Source organism: Triticum aestivum, chromosome 3B, assembly GCF_018294505.1.
Source record: "Triticum aestivum cultivar Chinese Spring chromosome 3B, IWGSC CS RefSeq v2.1, whole genome shotgun sequence".
NCBI classification, from domain to species: domain Eukaryota; kingdom Viridiplantae; phylum Streptophyta; class Magnoliopsida; order Poales; family Poaceae; genus Triticum; species Triticum aestivum.
Window position 1 is genome coordinate 570,070,188 of NC_057801.1, and position 24,937 is coordinate 570,095,124.

Genomic DNA, 24,937 nt, shown 5'->3' on the forward strand with positions numbered 1-24,937 from the left:
TCAGATATGAAATCATGGCACTCGGGCCCTAGCACTACAAAAAAAAAAGACACATCCGTGACATTTTGGGTCGAACGATTTTTTTATGTCATACTTATGACATTTCTATGACGATAATTGTGACAAAACCCGGCATCATCATAGATGTGGTGGGCTCCTACTTCTATGACAAAAAATCATGACAGAAAATAGGCTTTTCATCCTGGGCAGGCCGGAGACCCAGCTGCATGACATTCTTTGGGACGTCCATGACGGAAAAAACCATGGTAGAAGCGAGGGCGAGGAAAATTTTGGGGAGCTCCCAGTTACAGTGGGTGGTCGCGGGCTGAGCGATGCACGTTTCTCTCGTACACGTACGCGTGTGTGTGCAAGGCGTTGGGCTGTAACTGAACCCGAGCGAGGCATTGGGCTCTAACTGAATCTGAGCGATTACACTAGCTATGTTACTAAACCCGAGCGATTGCACTGCAGGCTACACGTTATTGAACCCGAGCGATCGATCGATGGCTGTTAACTGAACCCGATCGAGCGATTCCTTCGCTACTGCTGCTAACTAAAGCCGATCGATGTTGCCTCTGGATCAACAGTGAGCGTTGCTGGGGGGGGTTTGGATGAACAATTCCCGGTGGGGTTGGATGAACAGGACCCCGTGGTTTTGCCTCTGGATGAACAGGACCCCGATTGATCGAGCCGGTTGGGCTGGATGAACAGGACCCCGTGGAGGGCTGGATGAACAGGACGATCCCGTGGAGGGCTGGATGAACATTAGATGGTAGAGGGGTGGATGAACAGTAGCCCGTGGAGAGGGCTGGTTGAATAGTAGCCAGTGGAGTAGCATGGTGTGGAGGCTGGATGAACAAAAGCCCGTGGATGAATAGTTGCAGGTGGAGGCTGGAGGAGGTCGACGGTGGATGAACAGTAGCCCGTGGAGGATGGAGGAGGTCGATGGTGGATATGAATAGTATCATGTGGAGTCCCGTTTTGCGGTACGCCACACCCCTCCTGATGAACAGGACCCCCGTTTCGACCGTAGCGCTCCAACACAAGTCCGTTTCCTTCATTTTGAGGTACGCCACACCCCTCCCGGTCAACATGACCCCGTTTCGACCATAGGAGGTCCAACACAAGTCTGTTTCCTCCGTTTTGCGGTACGCCAGCCCCCTCCCAATGAACATGATCCCATTTCGAACATGGTCGGTCGACCACAAGGCCGTTTCCTCTGTTGTGCGGTACGCCAGGCCTCGTTTCCATCGGTTGTTCCGTCCAAGCAAGTTGGCTCCAATGCGTTCGGTTGGCTCCCCATGAACACGACGCATTCCGTTGCCTCTCGGTAAACACGACGCATTTCGTTGCCTTCCCATGAACACGACGATGACGCAGTTTCTCTGTTCCGACCCAGCCATGCACACGAGCCCTGGTCGTACGTATGCGTGAGCAGGCGTTCGAGACCCTGCCCGCATGTACATACGTGGCCATATTTTCTTTATTGCACACTGGTCGTTGTACGTACGTGTACATGCTACGTGTGCGCCTCTACTACGTGAGCGCCTCTACTACGACACGTGCGCGCCTCTACATTGACCAGTATGTACGTACATGTTCGCGACCAGAATGACAACACTACGTACACTTCGACCAGGTGGGTCCCGACTGTCAGGCACTTCCTTGCGTGCGAAGATGTAGCCAGTGGGTCCCAGCAGTCAGGGGGCGAATCATTTTTTTACTGGACGCACTTCCTTGCGTGCGAAGATGTAGCTGGTGGGTCCTAGCAGTCAGGGGGGAAACATTTTTTCGCGAAATACGGTGGCCCGTCCGGTGGGTCCCTGCTGTCAGGTGGAGGAATCATTATTTTCCGCGTAATAAGGAGGCACTTCCTTGCTGCGGCCGTGGACCCATCTATCAGCCTCTCCACATACAGTCCATGTCCAATGGAAGTCGTTCCTTGACCATGCCGCACCGAGAGCACCAGGGCGGTGGACGATGACGAGGCCTAGGAAGGGGACAACACGGAGCCGGGGAAGACACGGCAATGGATGCCCATGCGGAGAGGAGTACGAGGGTTCACTGGTTCGGCTGTGGTGTGAGGCTGTCGTCGCCGTAGAATAATAGGGGGTGTGGGTGAGTGGAGGGATTGCCTGGCCAGCGGTGGGAGTAGTAGGGGGCAGTGAGGCCTCCGCGACAGCATAGCCGGCCACGGGAGGCAGGAGCAGGCGGCACGACCAGTGCTGCTTTGGGCGGCTGGAGCAAGAAGACCAGAGGTTGAAGAAGCACCACGGCCATTGGATGGACATCGTACGGTCACTGGAGCTAGAATCGTTCATATATTGACTAAGTTGACAAAGCCCTTCGTCCCCGTTAACTTAGTAGGCCCACAAGTCAGCCTCCCACTATGGTGGGTCCCAGCTGGCAGGGGGTATTCATATTTTTGTCCGTAATAAGAAGGCACTTCCTTGCGTGCGAAGATATAGTTGGTGGGTCCGACCTGTCTGCGGAGGGAAATTTTTTTCACGAAATATAGAGGCCCTTCCGGCGGGTACCAGATGTCAGGTGGAGGAATCATTATTTTGCGCGTAATAAGGAGGCATTTCCTTGTGTGCGGCCGTGGACCCAGTTGTCAGCCTCTCCATGTACAGTCCAGTTCTGATGGATGTCGATCGCTGACCATGTTGACCACGCCACGCCGAGAGCACCAGGGTGGTGGACGATGGCGAGGCCTATGAAGGGAACGACACAGAGCCGGGGAAGACACAATAGTGGATGCCCACGCGGTGGAGAGTACGAGGGTTGACTGGTTCGGATGTCGTCGCCGGAAAATAATTGGAGGTGTGGGTTAGTAGAGGGATAGACAGGCCAGGGATGCGAGTATGATGGGGCCGTGAGGCCTGTCCGGCAGCACAGCTGGCCATGGGAGGCGGGAACAGGCGGTTCCAATGGCGCTGGTTTGGGCGGCTGGGGCAGGAAGATCAGAGACTGAAGAAGCATGATTGTCGTTAGATTGACATCTAACGGTCTGACACTGGTAGATTCGATTGTTGACTAAGTTTCTTTTTTGAGAAACCTCATGTACGCATGAACTTAGTAGGCCCACAAGCCAGCCTCCAAATCTGTGGCAAACAACATAGAGCCCAGTTGCTATTTTTTAATAATTTGTAGCCCATTTGCTAATTCTTAAGTAATTTATTACAGCCCATTTTCTACCCAGGACCACGGTCAAAAAGTTCAACCTTATTTTGCATATTTCGGTGGAGTCCGAGCTGTTGTAATCCCGAAATGATAAATATTTTTTAAGAACTTACTGATTTGCCAAAAAAATCGTTTTTTTTTGTAAGCAAATAAGATGTGGGACAATTGAGTTGGTTTAAGGGAAAACCAGTGGTAAAAAATCAGCGCTGGGAGGGAAAACAACAACAAAAATAAGGATGTAAATATGAAAAAGGAATTTTATGTATTTTCAATATAATGATACGTGTATATGAACTAGTAAAACTATAGGTAGAGACTAGTAAACGGATGTAGGACATGCGTTTCAAGAGGAAATTAGAACTGGGCTGTGTGTTTGATTCAGTAAAAAAACTGCCTGCGGATGTTGTAAGACAAAATATAACTAATCTGGCGGGCCAGAGGCCAGTAGATACCTGCTGGATCTTTATGCCCCGTTGTCATCATGGGCTGGGCCTGTTAAAAACAAAACCAAGCTTGGGCAGTCTACAACCCAGTTGAAACTTGCTCGACCTCAAAAAACAATATACGTGCTCAATAAACGAGAGAATTCTGCAAGTACAGACTAATAACTGGGATGCAGCAGGGATATTGTTTTTTCATCGTGATAATAAATGCATGCACTTGTTTCGAAAAATTTGGAGAATCAGGAATTCGAACGGCACGTGCTTATGCTACCCATCAAATAAAAATCAGGTGCCTGAAAATTCGTTTCGAAACAAATGATTCAGCTTTATATCCATGTCGACCCTCAGCATGATGGTTGGAAGCAAATGCAAGTTCATACCAAAATATCATTAACAACAATACCAACTTGCGGACGACAAGGTAGTACAAGTACCAATACCAAACTAACTTATAATGTTTTTACTCCTGGCCCTAGTGTTCGTCTGGTAGAAAATCTTGCAAAGGACCAGCTCTCGTTCCTTCTCTTGCTCCAGGTCCCCGAGGTGGTACAGGTGCATCACCCAGTTGGTCCTCTGCTGGTCGAAGTTCTTGTTGGTGTGCAACACCAGAACCTTTTTGCTGCCCGTCTGCCGGCCGTTGACCATCACCGGCAAGGTATTGCCGGTCTTGTGCCACATCGTGTGCATGCCACACTCCGACTGTATCTTGCAACGCGTCCACATGCCCCTTTTGAACGCCCTAGAATTGCGCTGGAAGAAATGCTTGCTTTAGGCCACTCAGTGTGATACCTGTAGTATTGTCGAATACAGGTTTTAGTGTACGTAGTTGGCATTTTCATAACATCTTTGGCATGTTGCAGTCACTTGTTTCACTTTTTATTAACTGTCAAATTGTAATTGCTTCACCAGCTCTGTGTCTAAAAAGAAAAATAGAGCTATAAACAAAGGAATATGTTTGTGCAAGTAGACGGCCGATCGGTGTCTTACCTGGAAGTTTCTCAGGATGGGTGTAGCATATGCCGTGCACGTTATTGATGGTTGGTATGAACAAATCGATGAGAGGGCGAGATCACATGCTGTTAGCACTCACTTTGGCCTCAAGGTGCTCGATTAGCTCCTGATCCGTGGGATCGAACTTGACGCCAGCCGGCAGCACTTGCATTGGTTAATTCCAATTATATGGTACTCAATGTATGATCAATCGACTATTTTAAGTGAATGATGAAAGATTTCGACAGATAAGTGGTACTCCAAATCTGAAGTCCAAAATACCCGAACATGCCGCCGGGATTCTTGTGTCACCTCACACGCAGCGCGTTGTCACGTCAATTCAATGTGTTAACATGATGAATAATTTGACCGACGTATACTAGTACTGCTACTGTACTACTTACTAGTCGTATTTAGTGTCAATTCAATGTGTTGACATGATGAATAATTTGACCGACGTATACAAGTACTGCCTCCAGTTGAATACGCCTGGCCCAATGGAGCTGGGATCTTTCTCGAACACAGAGCAGCCATAGCCATCAATGTCACAAACGCCCCACGCATTGTACTGCATGTGGTTTGATATAATGGTTTGGTCAATTTGGTACGCACGAATGAGCATCAAATGATCGCCGCCAGCTGAACGAGTGATAAACCACCACCCATCGGCTGGTATGATTCCAGGTCCTATCATGAAGGCCAGCGCATTTGCGTCTGCTGCAACAATTCAGACTGGAGACCAAATGGACAAATATAAACAATCATGTTCAGAGTATGTGTGGAATTAAGATTATTATAACAGTGGCACATATCATAGACAGAGAGTTGCAATGTCGTGGTCATAATCATACCCCAAGTTAAAAAAATAAGCCAATGGCTTTCATATTCTAGAAATATGTCATGGTTCAAACATCATGTAACAATGAGAGAAAAACAGCTATGACAGAGCCTACTCATATTCTACCATAGCACTTACTACTACTGTTCTCATATCAACTCTAAGCAATGACATGTGTTGTTATAAAAATCTTGGAAATGAGAGTAACATATAGCAATCATGATGTTATGCTCATAATATATATTCTCACAATCATTAGATGCCAATTGTTCTCATATCAACTCTAACAATAACATGTGTGGTCATAAAAATCTAGGAAATGAGAGGAACATATAGCAATGATGTGGTTATAGACATACTATCTATTCTAAATTTGTAACAATGAACAGGCAGTCGTATTCATAAGGTAAAGATGAGATGAGATAGAACAATTACACGACGATAGATTCCACCAGTATAGGCAGCCAATCTGTGCGTCGACTGCGTAAACGATGCCGTCGTGCACAATAGCATCAAACAGAAATGTTACCTCAATAGGATTGACGATGAGCCATAACCATGTATGGCGACCGGATTCCAGATAGACTAATCCCATGTTGAACAAGGCAATGAGCTTGTAATCCATGTAGTCTTCTGATGGTGTGGGCACTTCGCAGATTACAACTTTTAGCAAACAGAGGTCGAGCCAAAAGCTTGATGCGTCTCGTGCGTAGTAGGCAGGAGTGTCCGGCAGGCCACAAGGCTCTATGACGGCGGTATCCAACGATGGAAGGGTGATCTCTCGCTGGGTGTAGATACCCACGAGACGCCATGGACTATCGGATTGGTGGATGAGGACGATCCAGTTGGCCTTCATGCCCGCCCAGTAGTGGCTGCGCATGAAGGACAGGTGGACGAGTAGTGGTAGCATGTCAAGGGGCACCACGGCAACCTCCGTAGGATCGTCAAGTCGGTGTCTGGGCCACGTGCGAGGATCAGGCATCAGCAAGTAGGGTGTCTTGAAAAGAGCCGGCCAGTTGCAGACGAGTAGACGGTACAAAGATACCGAGCATGCGGCCAGACTGATGGTGCTGAGTAGGTCCATACGATTACAGATCTGCTCCAAGAGAACATCGGGGAGGGAACTCCAATTGCGGCTCTGCGTGTCAGTCGGTTCTGCCATTGGGGTTTTCGGTGCCTACGAGTCAGCGGGTAAGTGGATTCGGGCGGACTAACAAAGAAGCTTCTCCTTGTGTGGCCGAGTAGTGAGCGGGGGGATATGGTACACACGAGCTACCAAGGAAGATGGCGCGGGCCGGCGAGCAGAGAGCGGGGGTAAATGGTGTGCGGCCGATGATGGGGAAGAGAGGAGGAAGAAGAGTGGAAGATGGGGAAGAAAGTGCATTAAGTCTCAATTCTACTAGTACTACTACCAGGATATACTGTCCTTCGGAGTGTAAATAGTTACACCGATGACATGTGGGTCTACGACAAGACGGCCCATATGTCAGTTAATGGAGGACAGAGGTGCTTAGGTGTATTCGCGGAAGCGTGCTCTACTGGCAAACATGATGGCAGTACTGGGTAAGGCTGATTTAGTAACACCAACACGCTGGTTCAGCTTAGTAATTACGTGTCCCATCTACTGCAACATGTATTGTCACTTCATTGCAATGACTAGTTGAATAGTTCTCTCTGACTGAGATGGGGATTAATGGATCGCATAGACTTCCTTTCTACAGTATCCCTATGCCTCTATGCTCACTTCACTCATTTTGCTCCGTACCTAGTCACTTGTTGAAATCTGTAGAAAGACAAATACTCCGTATATGGGAACAAAGGGAGGCTTTTACTCCGTATTTGGGAACAGAGGGAGTATCACCATATGGAGGGAACAGAGGAAGCTTGAAATATGAATATGTCAATGGGAGGGATTAAGCCCCATGCATGCATGCATGAATGCAACATGCAACACTCACACATACACATGGACACACACAACACTCACGCACCCATGTGGCACACAACACACGACGCAACACACACGCTCACGCTCAAGTGCTCAACCTACTCCCTACGTCCGTGAAAGACTGTACATTTAGAGATTTACACATTGACTAGGGCATAATTAATGCCCAAAAGTAGCGGACTTATGTGTGCATGCGACCATTGAGAGAAGAAGATTAAATGAAGGCTGTTGCATGCTGTAATTAAGGATAGACATGTAGCCTATACCTAGAGCACAAGTTGGTGCATTAGTCAATCAATATCGATTTAGATTAAAGTCTAAATGCATTGGAAATGTAGATGTACATCATGTACTACACTCTTTGTTTTTTAGCCGATGTACACTCTTTGTTGGAAGACCGAGGGAGTACATGTGCATGCACTCACATACACAACCAGGGTGGTTCGCGCGCGAGGGTTGGACTCCTGTCGCGCCTGCGTAAAGTTTTGTTTAACTGATTTCTTTGCTCTGCCAACTGACAGGTGGGACCCAGAAACCATGTGACAATTTAACCAGTCAACAAAGTGCCACGTCGACTATGTGTCCGGTTAGTAGGGTGCAATACGGTGCTCTATGATGAGCTAGTGATCGTATAATCACCGCAAAACTATATATAGTGACCGTAAAGGGCGTATTGTTACATACGTTGACTAACAGTGTATTTTTCTATTTTCAAATTAACCCATATTAACCGGAAAGGACACAGTATGGACTAGTACTAGTACTTCTTTGATGTGTCCCATCAACTCGCCGAATGAGGAGAAGCTTGCTTACTACGCCTCTCCCTCGCCCACGCGCGCGGTGGTTTGCAGGACGAGGAGAGGGTTTTGACTACAACGCCCTCTCCCTCTCCCTCGCCCTCGCCCTTGCCGTCGCGGTGGACGTGCAGCAGTTCAATCGATGTCAGATTGCCAGAAGCATATTGTACTATAGTATCATCATTGTTGGACCTTCCGAAGAGGCGAAGAGCCAAGTGCAAGGTTCACACGAGTACGAACTATTGAACCTCCTGAAGAGGCAAAGAGCCAAGCGCAAGGTTTTATAGGAGTTGTCATCCTAGTAGGAGTGTACTACAATTATAGCGAACGATGCTACTGTATGATGTCGCCACGTCACGTATATCCAAAGTTGTGCCACCTTTTTTCTCAAAGAGCGTGTTGGAGCCCGTGCAACAACCACACAAGTTGCACGTACACATAACACATTTACTAGTAATAAATTCTAAAGGACAAATGCCAGTATGCCACACAAGTTCATCTCCAATTCATGTGATAAATTTGTGCACGACTAATCTACATATATTCACAACGCTACCGTTCACAATTTACCGTACTCCACTTACACGCTATAGATGCGCTACATGTCCTCCTCCAGGTTCCAGTTCCAGGTGTTCTTCATGGATGGCACGATCCATAGCGGTGGGCAATGGGAATCATTGTTGCAGCTTTCTAGTCCGGTTTCACACGATGGAGACTCATCCAAGCTGAAGCGGCATAAATCAGGGATAGCGTGTCCTAGCATGTCGTTCATCCGACGGTGTGCACTGAAGACACAACCATGCTTCATGAACGGCAGGCCTTCCGTGTCGTGCACGGAAGGTGGCATCCGCTTCACAATGGGGTAACTGTCCCCAATGAAAAGCGAGTACTCTCCAAGGGTGTTCCTCGGCACCCACGTAGCATCACGGGGGTCGAACTCGACGCCATTCATCTGGTACACGCGGCATCTCAGATCTGGACACATGGTGATGTACATAGTCAAGGTCCATGCATAATAATGTTGTGCTCAATTATGGCAGTCAGTAATAGAGTGCAGCAAATAGTACTACTCCGGTATAGAGGAAGTAAAATAACCGGCTTATTATATATAGCCACTCTTGGTTACATGGATGAGATAGTAAGACATGGAAAAACAAAAATGGTGGCAGCTAGTGGGTTCAAGTCTTCAAGGGCCTAGCTAGCTATACACGTCCTCCAAGGTAAAAAGTTCTCCTACTAGTACTAGTAAGTACTAGTATAACAATGAAAGAGAAGGTGAGAGGGTAAAAAAATAGAATACCTGGGTAGATGGTGACGGTCCGATCATGGTAGATTGTGTGACCATGTTGCACATCAGTGGTACCATGGGTAACGACTGCTAAGATAGTTGATCCCAATATGCCAAAGTCAGCTACAAGGTTCCAGGTTAGACCGAATCGTGGATGCAAATGCACATCCAGAATCGGCGATCTTATTTTGATTGGGGGATGACTAGTCCCTGCAAAATAATGGAGTACCGTTACGGATGCAAATGATGGTTTGTGCATTTCATTTGTAATCTCCCGTACCGTAGGATGGCAACCAGATAAAACAAGTCCCCTGGCTTGTCACTGCGAAGATGCGGCCTAGATGGCGCACGACGTCTTCGAACGTGTAGGGGTACAAATCTGCCGCCGCCAACATGCGCCAGCCTCTGCCGTTACTGCCTCTTGCATTGATGGTAATCCTTATGTCGAACACCGCGATGAGATAGTAATCATCGTAGTCGCGTCGCTTTGTCAGTGGGTCCGCAATTGCTATCTTCTTCAATCTCATGTAGGCGTCATCATACGTATTCAAGCCCAGCCAGTCTGGAAGGCCGATCCCAATGGTGGAGAAGGGGTCTACCAGAACGGCCGCACTGCTGTGGATGTTGTGGAAAATGATAGTGGTATCTGGCCGGAGGTATGCAAGACAATCTTCGTTGGCACCGACCCAGACCTATATATAAGACGGTGGGCAACGGAGAAATTACTGAATGGAAATGGAATAACTAAGTAGTACTACATGATCAAACTCCATTACTCACCTGCTCATTGGACAAAATCCGACTACCTCTCAATGTGAGCAACTCTAGCGGAGTCAACGTGCAACCATGGCCAGGGAGCGGTGGACTGTTCGAAGGATTGTCCCATAGAAGAACCTTCTCCTCGAGGATGCATGGAAGACCAACAAGCATGGGCTTTTCCCAAGCCTGTTTAAGCACCATCTTGAAAAAGTTGGTGCAGGAAGCACCGAGTGTTGCGGCAGTGATGACATCAGAGCGGCGTGTGATTTCTCCCAGAGGATCGTTGTCCAAGGTCTCCCAGCCCTGACGAGGAGGAGAACCGCCTGGCAAATCCATGGGAGCAGCGACGAGCTGCCTTCTCTTCGGGGGGAGGGGAACTAGCGAGGAGGAGATAAGAGCGTAGTAACCGCAGGGCCTCGTCCCTTCCAACTGTAGATCGTTCCTTAGCGAAGGGGTGAGGCTATTATTTACTACTAGTACTAGCATTATGGGACATTATGGTATTGCATTATACTATAAATAATAGCGCTAGTAAGAATTTTTTGGCACTAGGTAGTAGTTTTTGGCGTGAATTAAGAAATTTTGGGTGTGTTTTTGCTATTTTTTGTACACGCCAACTAGTGTCAATAAACATCTTACATTATGTGACGGAGGAGTACGTACTCGTACTGTAGCAGTACTAGTACTACTTTTTCTCAACTAGTAGTGCGATGTACTATACTTCTAGTCTAGTCTAGTATAGTGCACCAGTTTTGAACTCTTGAATCTCAGGGCCAAGGAGCTACAGTTGGAAGTGGAGGGTACTACTGTTCTCTAGAATCATTGCTGTACTATCAATGCAGGGAAAGTACACCTGCGTAGTGGCCTAGAGGGTACTCTCGGTGCTCTATTCAGCTGCTCCTATCATGTAGCTGGCCTACTCAGTCGCTCCTCTCACGCACACACTAGTAGCCTGTTTATCGGTGATGGTTATTGCGGGGGCAGAACATTTGAGTTATTTGATACAGCGAGACTAGGCTTTTCGCTTCCATTTGTGGAGGTGTAATGGATCTCGTTGAACTTTGTTAGCAGTTCCTTCTTTATGAATGAGATGAAGCAAAGCTTTTGGCTCCGTTTCAAAAAAACACGTCAAGAGGAATTTCTTTTATAGTAGATCCGATAATGGAGTGAAGTCCATGCATGCAACACCACAAGCTACAGAATAGTAGTAGAGCACTTTACGTACAGAGCCATATTGCACAGTTCCCAATGCCCCGCCAGGCTTTTCCGGCTCCTCGAGCTTAATTGGGAGGCGCTAGTTTAAATATACTACTAGCTGATGAGGAAGCTGCAAGCGAGGTGCGGCTAGGGCGAGCACGTGAGCCACGGGATGCTAGGAAGGATAACCCGTTCACATGGCTAGTCTATCCAGTGCACCCAGATTGTGGTGCTGCACGTTTGTTTGACTTCAAAACTCAAACTACCCGTGTAAAATATTGGCTCGCAGCAAAGTTACTATTTAAAAAAAGGCCGACGTGCGTTCGGCCGAGATCGAACCCACAAAATGAGGTATACACTCCCGCGACCACTAGTAGTACTCGTTGGAGTACAACGCAACCAAGAATCGCCTTTTGTCACTAGTAGTATGTACATTGTTCCTTACAAGAAACCCCTAATAATGCAAGAAACCACTAATAATGCCAAGAAACTACTACCACTTGCATACGTGGCAGACTTAAGATAAGACTACCTTATCAACCATTGTACATGCTCTTACCAACCAGCCCTACCAAGAAACGACTACTCTACAAAGTGCCGTTATAGGCACGTTTCAACCCATGGCCTTGTTTGGATACATTTGTTGTCAATCTAACCCTGCCATTCAAAAACCACTTTGGTTAGAGTTAGTTCAAGGTTAGAATCTAACTCTAACCTCTGACAGGGCCCATGTCGCCCATTAAGTCAACGCCTTCTATTCGACCGGGCGTTATGACTTGTGGGACCTAGATGTCAGTCTGCACAAAAATCCCCGAGTGACCTCCTACCTCCGGCCCGTCCACCTAGTCATCCTCGGCCATGGGACGCAGCTACCGCCGCCGACAGAAGGCGAGGTCAAAACCGTCGGTGATGCGGAGCCCATCTTGCGGCAGCCTGGATGCTAGCTCCGTCTGGCGCTCGCAGCCGCTAGCTAGCCAAGATAGCTCCGTCCATCTGCTTGTGTGCAAGGTTTGCTGGCTAGATTGGCACGGCGGCGCGGTGGCTTGCTCGTGCGCGCCGCGCTAAGGCCAGCCATCTGGCTCGAGCGAAGGCCAGCGCGGCGGCTTGCTCGCTCGTGAGTCATGCTCGGGCCAGCCTGCCAACCCGTGCAGAGGCCAGCGTGGCGTCTGGCCCATCCGGTGAAATGGCGGCCAACTCGCTCATCACAGGCACCACCGATGAACACGCATCAGTACTGTTTGAAGTAATGTTCAGGAAAAAATGATTCGAGGGGGAATAACAGAAGAGAAGGTCAGATGTGGGTCCCTCGTGTCAGCGATCAAACAAAATGTGTTGGTTTAAGCTGCCTCGTTATCACGAACGTGTGGGCCAACCCTGTCATAAATGGGTTTAAACGAACATAATCGGTAGGAGTACTAGGTAGTAGTTTTTGGCATGGATTAAGAAATTTTGGGTATGTTTTTGCTATTTTTTGTAAAATAGATTCTTCCTAGGGCTGGTTGAAAGTGGTAGTTTTTTGTTAAATACTCTACATATTGTAAGTATGAGTGAAAGTTAAGCTTTGGAAGCCAATAAGCAAGGCTAGTTACATAGTGCATATGTGTACATGATTGAAAATAAATATCAACCATGAGTGACTAATATCTTGATGGAAAACTTGAAACTATGGAATACTAGGAAAAAAATGCATGGTTGGAAATACTAGCAATGTTCATGTGTGTTGCAAGGAATCATAATTAGAATAATACTTATTCACAAACTTGATACAAAACACTCTAATTTTGATATACATATATCACTAGAGATATATTATGTTTCAATTAGAATATATTCCCTGGGCTGTTTTGGTGAGGTCAGGGAGGGATGTGGTTGGTTTTAAGATACTAATTATGGGTTTTTCTGCAAATTGGTAGACAAGTGGGATGTTGGTGAGAAAAGGCAACAACTTACCTCACAGTCGTTAGATGTAGATCTAATGGTTAGACATGACGGATGGCAGACACACCATCATCACCAACTTAGTCTTATGTAGGAGTACTAGCAAGATTCGTGCATTGCACGGAACATCAAGATACATTTTTTTATAAAACACTTGTTGTGATTGACCCATGCGGGAGTAATCCCATGTGTAAAAACTAATGATATCTCGAGAAATATGAGATAAGGTGAAGAGGAGTGGGGCGTGGTGGTGATTGGTGGTCGGACTAAGCGGTGTCATGGGGATTGACAACGATGGCAGCTGCCACCAGGCCAGTTTGTTCCAGAGGCTTCCTTTCTTAATTACTCAACAATGAGGTTGTTGGAGATAAGGATGAACGAGGGAAGGCCTTGTCTGCAAATGTGGAGAGGGGTGCGGGTATCTTTTAGTTTAATTTCCACCCGTCAGATATAGATCGTACGGTATATTGCAAGATGGCACGCGTACCATCATCACCAACTCGGTATTTTATAAGAGAAGAAATATAAGTATGGATATACAAACGTATTATCGATACTTGTTTCCGTAAACTAGCATCTACATTCTATTCAACGCCTCAGCATGTGGGGCCTTAGCACAATGACTTCTCGACTGTGTAAAACAAAGGTTTTCCCGTCGCTGCTAAGGAGGGGGTGATGGCGGCACGCTTTTTGGATTGCTCTAGTCCTAGTAGTCATACTAGGTGGTCTAAGCACGTGTAGATTTATTCTTTTTCACGTCTCGTGTTTGCTGTACTGCCACGACTGTTGATGAATAGACGGTAAGTTATTCACAGGGAAACCCTTGTTGCGCGTGTTTGCGAGAGAGAGAGAGACAGTGTGCGTGTGTGATATGTCTACAGACTGAGGCAATGATAATAGATCCTTTGTGTCTATGTGTGTGGAGGATAGAGAGAGACATGTACATGGGGCTTTGTGTTGTGTAACATGGAGACACATATACATAATTAGAGAGTGAGTGTGTGAGATACTCATGCGAACATGAGGAGAGATGAGGATCCAGATAAATGGGTGTTTGTGCGTGTCTGTGTGTGTTCGTGCACGCATTTCTGTGTGAGAGGGAGTGTGTGTATGTGGAGTAGAGAGACCACTAATGATGTAAACCTAGTATAAGGGAAGGGGGAATGGTGTGACATGTGTAGTAGCGGGATAGCATGGGTGCGGGCAGGGGGAGCAGACTATTTGGAAGAGACATCGAGTGTGTGTGTGTGGGAGAGGGGTGTGAGAGCGAGAGAGAGAGAGAGAGAGAGAGAGAGAGAGAGAGAGAGAGAGAGAGAGAGGAAGAGAGGGGCGAGAGGGGTCGTTTGTGTCCATAAATGGCATATAGATAGGGAGACAATGTTGATGTTGTTCGAAATTGGCCTATGTATGGAGACGCAAGGGAAGCGAGTCATCGTGTGTGTGATAGGCACTTCATGAGAGATCTAGAATAGATGGTGTAGAGAACAATATCCGAGATCAAGAACGGCGATACATCATGGAGCTATGGAAAGAGTCACGACATATATGTATACAGGGAAGGAGCTAGGGTGGGTGTCGGTGTCAAAACCGGCAGATCTCGGGTAGGGGTCCCGAACTGTGCATCTAAGGCTAATGGTAACAGGAGGCAGGGGACATGATGTTTTACCCAGGTTCGGGCCCTCTCGATGGAGGTAATACCCTACTTCCTGTTTGATTGATCTTGATGATATGAGTATTACAAGAGTTGATCTACCATGAGATTGTAGAGGCCAAACCCTAGAAGCTAGCCTATGGTATGATTGTTGTTGTCCTATGGACTAAACCCTCCAGTTTATATATACACCGGAGGAGGCTAGGGTTACACAGAGTCGGTTACAAAGAAGGAGATCTAACATCCGAATCGCCAAGCTTGCCTTCCATGCAAAGGAGAGTCCCATCCAGACACAGGATGAAGTCTTGAGTCTTGTATCTCCATAGTCCAACAGTCCGGCCAAAGTATATAGTCTGGCTGTCCGGATACCCCCTAATCCAGGACTCCCTCAGTAGCCCCTGAACCAGGCTTCAATGACGATGAGTCCAGCGTGCAGATTGTCTACGGCATTGCAAGGCGGGTTCCATCTTCGAATACTCTATAGAAGATTTCGAACACAAGGATCGTGTCCGGCTCTGCAAAATAAATTCCACATACCACCGTAGAGAGCATAATATTCCACATACCACCGTAGAGAGCATAATATTCCACAAATCCAATCCGCTGACAGCTTTTCCTAGCGTGACGCCATGCCGTAGCTTGGTTACCACAAACCGTTTTCCCGGCCTACCACTACACGTGTTGCGAGGCGGTTTCATTGGCATGTCTTGTCGAAGCAGAGATTGTGTTCCCCTTATCGCGGGATTCTCATCAATATGTGTGTTGGTAACCCAACTGCGCCTGTTGGTATGATTCCTCAATTTTAGGCAAGTCCCAAACAGTCACGCCGAGGACGCTTGATATTCACCCCCTTTATAGAGGGGCCGAGGCCTATCCCTCTTTCTTACCACGCTTGCGCCTTTCCACATCTCGAGTTCCAACACCCGAAGCTCAAGCTTAGGCACTTCGGATCTTCAATCATGTCTGGATCCAACCTTCAAGGACGGTGGATGGCCTCCTCTGTCACAGAGGAGGACATTGCGAAGCTTAGGGAGGCCAGATATCTGACCGCCGGCATCAAGCACATGCTTCCTGCTCCAGGGCAGGTCATCCCCACTCCCGAGAGCAACGAGAGCGTCGTATTTGTTTCTCACTTCCTCCAAGGCCTAGGCTTCACCCTCGATCCCTTCGTGAGAGGGCTCATGTTCTATTACGGGCTGGATTTCCATGATCTAGCTCCAGACTCCATCCTTCACATCTCGTCGTTTATCGTCGTGTGTGAAGCCTTCCTCCACATCACCCTGCAATTCGGCTTATGGCTCAAGACCTTCAATGTAAAGCTGAGGGTGATCGAGGGGCGACACGCGGAGTGCGGAGGCGTTGCAATAAGTAGAAACGCCGATGCCCCATGGCCGGAGGGCTTTTTCCCGGAGGTGTCTGATCTATGGCAGCGGAGGTGGTTCTGCGTCACGGCTCCTAGAGGCACAAAGTGGGCGGCTGCCCCCGACTTCCGCTCGGGCCCTCCGTCTCAACTGGCATTGTGGGCCAGTGTGGGACTGGACTGGGGGCCTACTAGTGACGTACCGGCATTGCAGAGCCGCATTCGGGAGCTCGCTGAGAGGGACATCAGTCTTGTCAGCATAATTCAGGTAATGCTAGTCCGATGGATCTTGCCGTGCAAGCGCCGGCCTCTCCGGATGTGGGAGTTCAACCCAGAAGGTCTGCGGACTATTCATCACTTCTTCGGCATGACGCTCGAAGGGATGTATAGGTTATTCTTCGGACCACAAGTAAAGTGTCTGGACACCACCGAGGATGCGGGCCTAAGCTGCAACCGCCCAGATACCCAAGTAAGTAACCCTGAAACCGAACACTTCGTTTAAATTTATCACAACATTATTCTGAAATCCATCCGCTGCCAGGATTGGCTCAGCAAGGTAGAGAGAATCAGGTGTCCGGACCACTTCCCGAAGGCTTGCCTAGTCCTGCAATAGCCAGGATGTTTAGACGTGCGCTAAGTCTAGTGCCCTCGGGGAAAGACGAATGGAAGAACAGAGAAGCAGAGCTTCACACATTGCACATCCAAACTTGGGGAATTACTATCTCCACGAAGGAGGATAGTCGGGGGGGGATCTGATGTTGCCTCCCCCCGCTGGAAGAAGAGGGCCGCCTCCGAAGACTTAGAAGCGGAAGCGCCCAGACAGGGGAAGAAAACTTCACCAGGGGGCCCCGCCCCGGAGGGCATCCTCACCGTGCCATGCCCGCAAATGGGCCAGCCCTCCACCGAGCTAGAAGTTAATCATAAATGCAAAGCTACTGCTTCCTCCTTCGAGAACAATAACCAGGATCCCTCCTTTGTAGTCCGGCTAGTAGCTCTTCTCGTCAGAGTTCATCTTCGGGGGATCTTCTTCCAGAGATGATGGAGAGTGAAACCCCACCTGCCTCCCCGCCCCAGGGGGCAGGCGACCCTGAGGTGTCGTCACGGAGGAGTCCAGATCCGCCGAGGCCAGAAGATAATACTTCGGCCGCCCCGAGCCCGCAGTGTTCGGCTCCCACAGGTGGTAATAGGAAGGGCCCATGACAGTTCGGCGTCCAGCCGGACACACCGACGGGCCTTTTGGAGCAAGATGCTTTATCGGAGGATCAGCGTACATTGATGGGTACGGCTTTTGAGAGGATTTCATCCACCACAAGTGGGTTGAATGAAGCTTTTGTGAGCCTGCTCAAAGGCTTTGAGGTACGTAATGAAATACATAATTTTTCGGTTGTACCGCATGTGCTAGGTGTGCTCTGTATAGATAGTAGCCCCTGAGACTCTGGTTGCCAGCCCTACGCGACAAACAGATGATCACACTCTTAAGTAATGATCGCACTACATTCATGCGCAAGTGGCTAAGGGGCCGGCGATAGACCGGACCGCTGATTTTGCCAAACTGAGGCGACAAATTGATGTGGTGGACGCCGACATCACGCTTGTAAACAAGCGGCTTGACGAGTCACAGAGTATGTGTTCTTTTCCTTTATTCATTTTAGGAAATATTAAGAGGAGGAGCATATTGTTAATATGCTTTTGGCTACTGGCGGAGCTGCTACCGTGGAGGCCCTGAGGGTGGAGCTTGCCCTGGCCAAGGAACAAGCCTGGGCTAGTAATGCGGCTGCCCTGAAGGCGGCCGAAGATTTGGGAGCCGAACAGGCTGCTCATCGCTGAAGCAAAGATAAAATAGTCGAGATGGTTGTGGAGCTGAAGAACGTCGACAGCCGGTATGAGCTCCTTGAAAAGGAGAATCAGGCGAATTTGGCTGAACTAAAGAAAGCCCTTGATGCGGCCAAGGAGACGCGTGCTGAAATTAGAGATGCGCGGGAGGAGCTTCGACGGGCCGGAGAAATCGCGGCTGGAAGCCCCTATTTGTTATGGATGAAGTTCTTGGATCTGAAGTACGCTCCTTTCACTACAAAAAAAGACACATCCGTGACATTTTGGGCCGAACGAATTTTTTTCTGTCATACATATGACACTTCTATGACGATAATTGTGACAAAACCCGGTATCATCATAGATGTGGTAGGCTCCTACTTCTATGACAAAAAATCATGACAGAAAATGGGCTTTTCATCTTGGGCGGGCCGGAGACGCAACTGCATGACATTCTTTGGGCCGTCCATGACGGAAAAAACCATGGTAGAAGCGAGGGCGAGGAAAATTTCGAGGAGTTCCCGGTTACGGTGAGAGGTCGAGGCCGAGCGATGCGTGTTTCTCTTGTACACGTACGGGCGTGTGTGCGAGGCGTTGGCTCTAACTGAACCCGAGCGAGGCGTTGGGCTCTAGCTGAACCCGAGCGATTGCACTGCAGGCTACGCGTTACTGAACCCGAGCAATCGATTGATGGCTGTTAACTGAACCCGATCGAGAGATTCCTTCGCTACTGCTGCTAACTGAAGCCGATCGATTGGATGAACAGTGAGTGTTGCGTGGGGGTTTGGATGAACAGTGAGCGGTGGTGTTGCCTCTGGATGAACAGGACCCCGTGGTGTGGAGGGCTAGATGAATAGTAGACGATGGAGGAGTGCCCGTGGAGGGGTGGTTGAACAGTACCCCATGGTGTGGAGGGCTGGATGAACAGTAGACGGTGGAGGGGTGCCCGTGGAGGGGTGGTTGAACAGTAGCCGGTGGAGTAGCGCGCAGTGGAGGCTGGAGGAGGTCGACAGTAGCCCGTGGAGGCTGGAGGACGTCGACGGTGGAGATGAACAGTATCCCGTGGAGTCCCGTTTTGCGGTACGCCACACACCTCCCGATGAACAGGACCCCCGTTTTGACTGTAGCGCTCCAACACAAGTCCGTTTCGTCTGATTTGCGGTACGCCAGACCCCTCCCGATCAACAGGACCCCTGTTTTGACAATAGGAGGTTTGTTTCCTCTGTTTTGCGGTACGCTAGACCCCTCCCAATCAACAGGACCCCGTTCCGAATGTAGGAGGTCCGTTTCCTCCGTTCTATGGTACGCCAGGCCTCGTTTCCATCGCCTGTTCCGTCCAAGACCTCCTGATGAACACGACCACGCATTCCGTTCCGACCCAGCCGGTTGGCTCCCACGCGTTCTGTTGCCTCCCGATGAACACGACGCATACCGTTGCCTCCCCATAAACACGACGCATTCCGTTGCCTCCCCATGAACATGACGCATTCTGTTGCCTCCCCATGAACATGACGACGACGCTGTTTCTCTGTTCCGACCCAGCCATGTACACAAGCCCTCGCCGTACGTATGCGTGAGTAGGCATTCGAGACCCCGCCCGTATGTACACATACGTGGCCGTATTTTCTTTCTTGCACACTGGCCGCTCTACGTGCGTGTACATGCCACGTGCGCACCTCTACTACGACACGTGCGCGCCTCTACATCGACCAATATGTACGTACACATTCGCGACCAGAATGACAATGCTACGTAGGCTTCGACCAGGTGGGTCCCGACTGTCAGGCACTTCCTTGCCTGCGAAGATTTAGCTGATGGGTCCCAGCAGTCAGGGGGCGAATCGTTTTTTTTGCTCGGACGCACTTCCTTGCATGAGAAGATGTAGCTGGTGGGTCCCAGCAGTCAGGGGCGTGAATCGTTTTTTTTTTGCCCGGACGCACTTTCTTGTGTGCGAAGATGTAGCTGGTGGGTCCCAGCAGTCAGGGGGTGAATCATTTTTTTGCCCGGACGCACTTCCTTGCGTGCGAAGATGTAGCTGGTGGGTCCCAGCAGTCAGGGGAAACATTTTTTTCACGAAATACGGTGTTCTGTCCGATGGGTCCCCGCTGTCAGGTGGAGGAATCATTATTTTGCGCGTAATAAGGAGGCACTTCCTTGCTGCGGCCGTGGACCCAGCTGTCAGCATCTCCACGTACAGTCCACGTCCGATGGAAGTCGTTCCTTGACCATGTTGACCAGGCCGCGACGAGAGCACCACGGCGGTGGACGACGGCGAGGCCTAGGAAGGGGACGACACGGAGCCGGGGAAGACGCGGCGGTGGAAGCCCGCGTGGAGAGGAGTACGAGGGTTCACTGGTTCGGCTGCGGTGTGAGGCTGCCGTCGTCGCAGGGCCTGGCCAACGGTGGGAATAGTAGGGGGCAGTGAGGCCTCCGCGGCAGCACAACCGGCCACGGGAGGCAGGAGCATGCGGCACGACTGGCGCTGCTTTGGGCGGCTGGAGCAAGAAGACTAGAGGTTGAAGAAGCACTACGGCCGTTGGATGGACATCATAAGGTCACTGGAGCTAGAATCGTTCATATTGACTAAGTTGACAAAGCCCTCTGTCCCCATCAACTTAGTTGGCCCACAAGTCATCCTTCCACTATGGTGGATCCTAGCTAGCAGGGGGTATTCATTTTTTTGTGCGTAATAAGGAGGCACTTCCTTGCGTGCGAAGATATAGCTGGTGGGTCTGACATGTCAGCGGAGGGAACGTTTTTTTGCGAAATACAGAGGCCCTTTTGGTGGGTCCCAGCTGTCAGGTGGAGGAATCATTATTTTGTGCATAATAAGGAGGCATTTCCTTGTGTGCGGTCGTGGACCCAGCTGTCAGCCTCTCCACGTACAGTCCACGGCCGATGCATGTCGTTCATTGACCACGTTGACCAGGCCGTGCCGAGAGAACCATGGCGGTGGACGAGGGTGAGGCCTAGGAAGGGAATGACACGGAGCCGGGGAAGACTCGGTAATGGTTGCCCACGCGGTGGGGAGTACGAGGGTGTACTGGTCCGGCTGTCGTCACCGGAAAATAACAGGAGGTGTGTGTGAGTAGAGGAATGGCCTGGCCAACAATGAAGTAGGGAGGGGCAGTGCGGCCTGTGCGGTAGCACAGCCGGCCACGGGAGGCGGGAGCAGGCAGTCCCACCGGAGCTGGTTTGAGTGGCTGGAGGAAGAAGATCAGATATTGAAGAAGCAGCATGACCGTTGGATTAACATCCAACGGCCACTGCTGCTAGAATCGTTTGTGGACTAAGTTGACAAAGCCAAAGTACACATCAACCTAGTAGACCCACAAGTCAGCCTCCAAATCTGTCCCAAACAGCATACAGCCTGAAATTTCTAGCCAGATTCAAATTAATTTTAAATCTAAATATACCTTAATTTAAATTCAATGAAATTTTACCCACACAAAAACAATGAAATTTAAAATATCAAAATCCAAAAGAAAACAGTATTTTGGAACTAATTGCATGTTTGCTGTATATTTTCATTTTACAGCCCATTTATTATTACTTATAGCCCATTTCTTATTACTTATAGCCCATTTCTTATTACTTATAGCCCATTTTCTGGGCAAAATGCATCCCTCCTCGTCTTGAAAGATTTCCGGCCCAGCAGGGCATAGAAAAGCAAGTGGGCCTATGTTGGTTATTCTGCAAAAAAACAAAATAGCTAGCTAGCCATTTTTCAGAAAGGAAAAAAACAAACTGGGCTAGTCATGTGCTAAACATATGAAATAAAAGCATGGGCTAGACGGGCCACGGGTCTCGCACAACCCAATTGATACCCTTCTCCGTCCCGAAAAAACAAAATTACTGCGCGCGCTGCTGGGTCCCTACTATCATCCTCACCATGTACAGTCATCTCCTTATTCCTCTCGGTTGTTGACCATGTTGAAAAAACCGGAGGGCGGCGCCGCGGCGAGCGAACCAAGGCGGAGGACGATGGTGAGGCCTCGTACGGGAACGAACAGGAGCCGGGGAAGATCATAGCTGTCGACGTTCTAGGAACGGGGGTCCCCACACTTGCCTGCCTGCGGCGTGGCTCAAGCGGAGGCCCAGTATAGCCCAGCTTCATCAGCTCAAGCTCGAGACCCTCGCAAGGGGCCAAGACTCGCGGGGCTGACGGCAGGAAGCTTCCTCAGGAGCAGCCTCATCAGGCGGGCTCGCGAGGAGGCAGAGAGATCAAGGCAGGGTACCTCGCGAGGTGTCCGTGACACAAGCCATGACGATCGAGACCAGGCGGGCGCCAGGTGGGCTCCAGCTTGTGCAGTGTCCTTGTTTCCCCTTTGCTGCAAAGGGGGCAAGCACAGGCCAAGGCATCAGGCAAAGGTTACCATTTCGATGCAGCAAGACCAAGACCAGCGGAACGGCAGGATGGAGGTCACCGTGGAGCCCAGGACAGCGTCACCGTCAGAGTCTTTGGCAGTCGAAGACCAACTTTAGTCAGGATAAGCGTACTAGATGTTCCCCTTCAAAATGGCCAATTGTTGGCGCCCTTCCCGCTCATTATTTGGGAAGAGGCCCAGGGCCTCCATAAATAGAGCTAGCCACCACAGAGTAAGGGGATCCAGATTTTGAGGTAGACTAGAGAGAGAGAGGCGACCGAGCTCACCCAAGCAGTTCATTGCACCAGCTCAAGAACACCTCTCGCGAGGCTGTTCTTCCTTTGTATTGTTCATCATCAGCCCCTGAGGCAATCCACCACACCACACACCGGAGTAGGGTATTACACCACAATAGTGGCCTGAACCAGTATAAACCTCGTGTCCCCTGTGTGTTCTTCTTTCTAGCCTAGATTCCTTGCGAGGCTTCGAGACGTGAGTTGGTAGGGGAGAGATCTTCGCGCACATCCCAAAGTTCGAACCTCAAGGGTCTGCCGGAACCCCAAATCCGACAACAGCCAGCCGTGGGAGGCGGGAGCAGGCGGTCCCGCCGGCGCTGGTTTGGCTTTGGCGGCTCGAGGAAGAAGAAACTGAAGAAATGCGACAGACGTTGAATGTCAATCCAACGGTCAAGGTTGGCACAATCGTTTGTTGACTAAGCGGACACCAAGTAGCATACTTTTTTATATATATGAAGAAAACTGCAAGGAAAATGCGTTCGTCTGCCGTCCTCCTCACAGGGAACGTTCGCCACATAAGTGACTAGCACCCTTGGTTTTCAACGGAGAGGTCTTGGATTCGAGTCCCAGGAACTCTCAATTTTGTCCTCCTTCCTTCCTTGCAAAAAAAGGGAAAGAAAATCAAAGACTTGGGAAGGTGTACAGAACAAGCAAGTGTACCAGTAAAGAGACGTTGCCAAGTTTTAGAAAAAAGAGAGACGTGCTCCTGTAGCTGGTTCGAATCCAAACCTAGACTATGACTATATATGGTGCTATGCTACTCTGCAAGTAATGAAACTGACATATCCAACGTTTGCTTCTCCTCTTCTCTACTTACTCTACCTAGCATCAGAAGCTCTGGCCGCAGCAACCATGTCCGTTGGCTGCTTGTCCACCTGCTCTTCAGCAGGCAACAACCAGATATGCACCAAGTCGCCAGCCGTACCATCGCCTGTGGGTCTCATCACACCCCCGCCGGCACGCGCACCGCAACCGATTGCTCATCGCAACCCGCTGCCGTTGGTGTGCTGCCACTGCTGCAAATCACGCAGAGTCATCCGCCGCGTCTCAACCACAATCCTCAACCCTGGCCGAGTCTTCTACAAATCCCCGAATCATGAGGTAATAATATGTTTAAGTGATGTTCTGCTGCTTTCAGTTGCTAATTTTTTTTATAGTTTGGTTGATGATCTTCCAATTTGATTCATGCAGAAAAGGGAAGATTCATGTAATTTGTATTTTTGGGAAGTTGCTGATGTGGGGGAATGCAACTATGCTGATTATTTGGTTAGCTGAGGAATCCCAATACCAGCAGGTTGGCGTGTTGGACAAGTAACTAAAGGAACGACAGAAGAGGAAGATGCAGAGCAGAAGGTTAAAGATGTAGTTCCTCTGTTCATGGCCAAGCAACAGCTGCTGAACGGTCTTGACAACAATGAGGAGATGAAAGAGCTTGTGAAGATAATGGGCAAAATCTATGTGCTCTGTAGGATGATTGTCTCTTTATTTGCAGTGTATGTAGCACTCGTGATGTATTCAGTGTCTACAGCATGAGCACTTTGCTGAAACTAGTAATGAATGAAACCTGTGTAGTAGGCCGGGCGTAGTGTTGTGAACATCTAATGATTTCTATTAACGGAAAATCAGGGGGTATCCCCTTTTGCTCATAAATAAATAAATAGCAGAGGCCCTGTCGGGTCAGCTTTGTTCTCATTCGAAGACGTCGAGCAAATTGCAGTCCAACAGCAAACTATGTCATCAAATTCAAGTTTCACAGCCAAATATGAGTACAACTAAACAACAATGTCATCATGTTTTAGTTGTCATACAATCACCAAACACAAATCAGCATACATAACGAGTGATGTTCTCACAGCAAAATACTAAACAACATGTTCATCAGGTTTCAGTTGTCATAGCAAACACAATTTCACATAGTAGATAAAAAAACGTCTTGTGATAGGCAAATACAACAAAAGCAGTGTAATCAGCATCCGCAGCAGTAGCGTCAACATCTTCGCCATGTGTATCAGTCTAAATCATAATTCCCCACGGTGTCATCTTCTTCTTCATCCTCAATGTCCTCGAACG